This window comes from Pseudophryne corroboree, chromosome 6 (genome assembly GCF_028390025.1).
Source record: "Pseudophryne corroboree isolate aPseCor3 chromosome 6, aPseCor3.hap2, whole genome shotgun sequence".
In the NCBI taxonomy this organism is placed as follows: domain Eukaryota; kingdom Metazoa; phylum Chordata; class Amphibia; order Anura; family Myobatrachidae; genus Pseudophryne; species Pseudophryne corroboree.
This window is the reverse complement of record NC_086449.1, coordinates 779,420,122-779,425,557: the sequence shown is the minus strand read 5'-3', so window position 1 is coordinate 779,425,557 and position 5,436 is coordinate 779,420,122.

Here is a 5,436-nt window from a genome sequence, read left to right as displayed (position 1 = left end):
GTGGCATTATGTGTATTATGGGCATTACTAATGTGGGGCATATGTGTAAGGTTCCTTTACTGTGTGGAATTATATGTATTATGGTCATTACTGTGTGGCATTGTGCAGAGTTGAACTGGCCCACAGGGTAACCCCCCGGTGGGCCCCACTACCTGAGCGTTGCAGGTACAGATGCAGAACTAGCGGCGGAGCTAGGGGGCACCAGACAAAATTTTGCGTAGGGCATCAAATTGGCTAGGGCCGGCTCTGTGATTATGTGTGTATAAGTGATAGGGAATATCTGGGTCTTTTTGTGAAGCCTTTGAGAGAGATAAAGCAGAGAAAGATGGTATTCAATTCTTTTCACCCCCTTCCACACCCGTTCTGTTTCTGCTGATGGGTTTGGTATAATCATTTCAGCTCACTACTCCCAGGGTAGTGAGGGCGCCCAACCCTTTACGCAGCTGAACCTGATTACTATGGGCGCAATATGCGTGATAATGGGGATCACTTTAGAAAGGAGATTGGGCGTGATATGTCATTTGAATACCGTATCAGCCAACCAGGTCCTTACTAGTGATGAGCGAGGTTCGGTTTTACTCGGTTTTACTCGGTTTTACTCGGTTCTCAAAACGGCATCTTATTGGCTATCCAAAACACGTGACATCCGTGAGCCAATAAGATGCCGTTTTGAGAACCGAGTAAAACCGAGTAAAACCGAGTAAAACCGAATCCGCTCATCCCTAGTCCTTACTGACATTTTTCAAACCCATCCTGTAACATGGCAGTTAGGAACTGATTGGTTGGTATTTTGTCTCTCTCCAAGGCTTAGTAAAAAGACCCCCATAGATTATAGATTATAGACAGTAGCAGCTCTTGCCATGGGCAAGCAGGCTTTTTGCCCAGGGTGCCGCTACCCCAAGGGTGCCGCCGCTGTGCGATGCTTTTGTACTTGTGCGACGGGGAAGGGTCTGACATGCGGGGCGGACTAGCCCTGTGCTGGGCGTCCCCCCCGCATGTCAGGGAAGCTGATCGTAGATGTGCTAAATTTAGCACCTCTACGATCAGGTCTGAATTAGGCCCATAAACCCCTAAGTCTTCGCACCAAAACCGCAGTCCCCTGCAATACACATTTCGTTACTAATGCAAAGGACCTTTATTTACTATTTTTAAGCCAAAAAAAAAAAGCTTTCAAAAATATTTTAATATGAACTAGATAATATGAATTCAAAACGTAACTTTTTTTTTTAAGGTCAGAAACTTATTTATTTTTTTAAAATAAAATTTACAAAAACAGCAACAAAAACAACAACACAATAAGAGTAAACACAACATTACGGCAAGCTTTACAGGTTAGTGAACCAGCGTGCAAATTGTAAAATTGACCATTTTCATTTGACACATAACATGCAGCGAGTGAAAACTTGTTTTGCTAACTGAACACTCGCCGGCAAGTGATCATTTCCAGAAGAATGTCAGTGATTGGCGAATGAAGAAAACATACGATGCACATGCCAATATAATGAGGAAAACTGCCTTGAACATTTTTTTTTTCTTCTTCTTAAACACATGCACCATCAAAAGAGACTAAGGTTTTCTTTATGAATTTGCAGCAGTAAAGAGCATTTTTTGTAATGCGGGCACCAGCTGATCTCATTTATTCCACTCTGGGTGTAATTTAAATATGCCAGAAATAATTTCTTCAGATTGAAGTGGCCATAAACGTATCCTCAGTGTATAAGTAACCATGCATAAATGCAAACCAAACATTTATGTATGTTTTTTATCCAGGTGAAACACTCTATATTGATGTCTTTAGCAAATGCATAGCAATCTGGGCAAGCATATTTCCTGTTTAGCGTTGCAGACCTGGGAGATCAAGTGAAAAGGTGCTATGTGGCTGCAGCCATTAGGCAGCTCACGCCAAAGGAATGGGGGAAGAAAAGCAATTTGCTAACACAGCACAGCAATTGCAACGCGTTTTACAGCCAATGTCTGCTCCCAGCTATGAAGGCTGATTTATGTCGCAATCAGATAAAAACACTTATATCTTGAAAGGAACTTGTTCTCAATTTCTGAATTAACTATGCAGTTAGTGTAGTTTTACTTGTTTTCGTTTAGTTATAAGGCCCCCATTTTTACATACAGCTACGTTTAACGACGGAGGAGCTAGTTTCATCTCTTCAAAGCGGAATGGTTTTGATTTTGACATTAAATATAGAGTTTTAGAAATTAAGTACTAAAAATTTTAGAAGGAGGTAGTATTTGGCTTGGGTGATTGCTCGCTAAGCCAAGGGTGGGTATTTAATAGTGTTTAGTGTAACTTCTTCAGGCTCAAGTTATTGCATGAAGTGCTGTATGTTTCCAAACCGGATTTTTTTTCTAGGAAAATACGGCTTGCTTGTTTTGTGTCTGCTTTTTTAAAATTGTGCGTAAATTCTCTTGCAGGAAAATAAACAGTTTTTGAAAAAAATCTAAATTGTGGATATAGAATTTTTTTGAACGTGGTTCCATCAATTCACTACGCACATTTGCTTTGAGTGCACCAAAATATAATTATAAGTATACATTTTTGTAAGCTGCATTTTTTTAGTACAGTTTTTGTGGATCAACCAGTAGGCTATCTTAAATTAATAATAACCACCAGTTCTCAGAATCCTGAAAAATATCCATTCAGGGTGCAAATCCACATTCATATTTAGGAGAAGCAGTCTGTATGTATTTTAAGTTCATCGTTTATTTCAGTATATTAATATATGAACAGTTCAAAATAAATTGTATCAATTAAACTTAATGTAGAAATATATCAGTCAACCATATTGATACATTGTAGTTCATTAATCAATTAAACTTAATGTAGAAATATATCAGTCAACCATATTGATACATTGTAGTTCATTAATCACCCACATGGGGTCTATGTGTGTATAGCCAATCAAGTCGGTAGTTTCACACTCGCACCAATCTGAAGAAAGGCGTTTTAATTTGATACTTGTGAATGGACCTCCTTTGCTGACATTTGAGTAACATTTCCTAGTGATTGGTAGATTGGGAACTTATAGTATCCCTTGAAAAAAAATTCTGAAAGTAATCTCATATAGGCGCGACCAAATCAACTATCCACTACCAGTGAAATATTTTGGAACACCCCCATTTTTACAGTTTTTATTAAAATTTAAGCAATTCAAGTCCAGCGAATAACCTTACATGGTATAAAGGTACCACACAGAAAAAAAGAAGAAAATGAAGGTGCACACTGGCAATCAGAACAATTACAGTAAACTCTACAATTTACCATGAAGTGAAATTGAGGTTCTTAGCACAATTTTTGCCCAAAAATGTGGGCCCACCTGCCACGTCCAGGTGAACTTAAAATGTGGGTCCTTAAAATCCCTAATACTGATATAATACATAAATCTATCCATATCTTACCTATAATAGTGCCCATTCCATTATGTAGATAGTAAATTCAAGGACCAATACTAATTAAAAACACCCAAGGGCAGGTGGGTGGGGTGCTTGTCCAGGTAGAATGCATCGCTGTCTACAAGTGTACATATATACATGATTACAGAGTAAAAGGACATGGGGCTTGACTGCACACCCTAATTTTAAAGAGGTGCTAACTTGCTGAGACTTGTAGTGTCACACAGAAAAAAAGAAGAAAATGCAGATGTGCACTCTAAACACTTAGAATACTGATTCAAAGGTAAGCGCTAAATTGCTAGAGCTATAGAGGTAAAATAAAAAAGGTTGGACAATATTAAAAAAGATTGTTTTGAGGATGGCTCGAAAATGTATATTACAAAAACGGATTGAGAGGGACCCTTCCGCTATGTTTTTATTTCACGCCAAATTAGTCTATGCTTTTTGCATGGATTGGCTAGACTCTGCTTTGCATAGAGAACGTCTGCTAAAAACATTTGTCATGATCTGGGATGGATATATAGGCTCTTTGGGGTAAATTTGCTAAAGCTTCCAAAACAGAGAATTTGTAATGTTGCCCATCGCAACCAATCAGATCCTGCCTATCTTTTCTCTATTGCCTTTTAGAAAATGATAGACAGCTTATGATTGGTTGCTATGGGCAACATCACTAATTCTCTGTTTTAGAAGCTTTAGCAAATTTACCCCTTTGTCGTGGATCTCAACCAACTCCATACTACTCAGTGGTATGAGGGGGATCATCTGATTGGCTCCACCCACCTGGGGGGTTTGTTTCTGGGGAACATGCTCACCATGCCTTAGTTTATTTCATTTGTTTTATTCTGATGCATTTTATATGGATTTCAGTTGCAGGATGGACTTTAATTGATCTCCTTCTTCTTGATTGCAAGGTGTCTGTTTTGTTTCCAGGTTACGTACAGTACCCCTCTGTATGCTATGTATGACCATGTTTGGTAGTTCTGTTGTCTTTTTATTATTATATGTGCCATTAAATAACTAAATAAATAAATAAATAAGAAATACCTTAAAAAACATGACATTTTAGAGTTTTAAGAATGGGCCTTTTTCAGGTTACAAATAATGGGTTAATAACTTTCAGCTGGGCCAGTAGGCTTCTAAGGACTGGAAAAATGTCTTATGGACCACTGAATCCAAATGTTTGAATTTTTGGCACATCACGCAGGGTTTATGTATGCAGTTGTGTAGGTATAAGGATGGTTCGTCAGTGTATTGAAATTATTAACCGGTAGTTTTAAAACAGCAATAGAGAATTGCTCAATCGGGCTTGTTTAGCATAGATTTCTATTGCAATTTTAAATCTACAAAGCAGCTGATGAATCAACCTCATTGCCTCTGTCTACCTGTACCCAACAGTTTAGGTTGACCCAGCCTTAGTGGTGGGCATATCATTACACCTCTAAAAATAGCTTCTACCTCCCAATGCTTCTAGAGAGACACCTCTCTCTGCAGTGCTTATCCAGCGAGGGCATGCCTAGTGCTTACTGCTGCCTATCATTATTATTTATTATTATTATCCTTTATTTTTTATGGTGCCACAAGGGTTCCGCAGCGCCCAATTACAGAGTACTTATGCACATAATCAAAACAGGAAAACAGTGACTTACAGTTGAAGACAATATAGGACAAGAACAGGGTAACTAAGCATAACTACACCAGTAGACGACATAGAGATAAGTTCCAAGGTGGCCAAAAAACTGCGGGATTTGGGCAGTTGAGGATTATTAAAGTAAGAAAAGGATAAGCACATAAGGGAAGAGGGCCCTGCTCGTGAGAGCTTACTTTCTAAGCTTACATTATAGTGCATTACCATCCTCAGGGCTCTTTATCATTTTCACATCCCCCAACATCTTCTTCAGTCATAGTTACTAGAAACATAGAAACATAGAATTTGACGGCAGATAAGAACCACTTGGCCCATCTAGTCTGCCCCCTTTTTTTTATCCTGTAGGTAATCTCAACCCTTTTTGAACCTTAATTTGTAAAGATAGT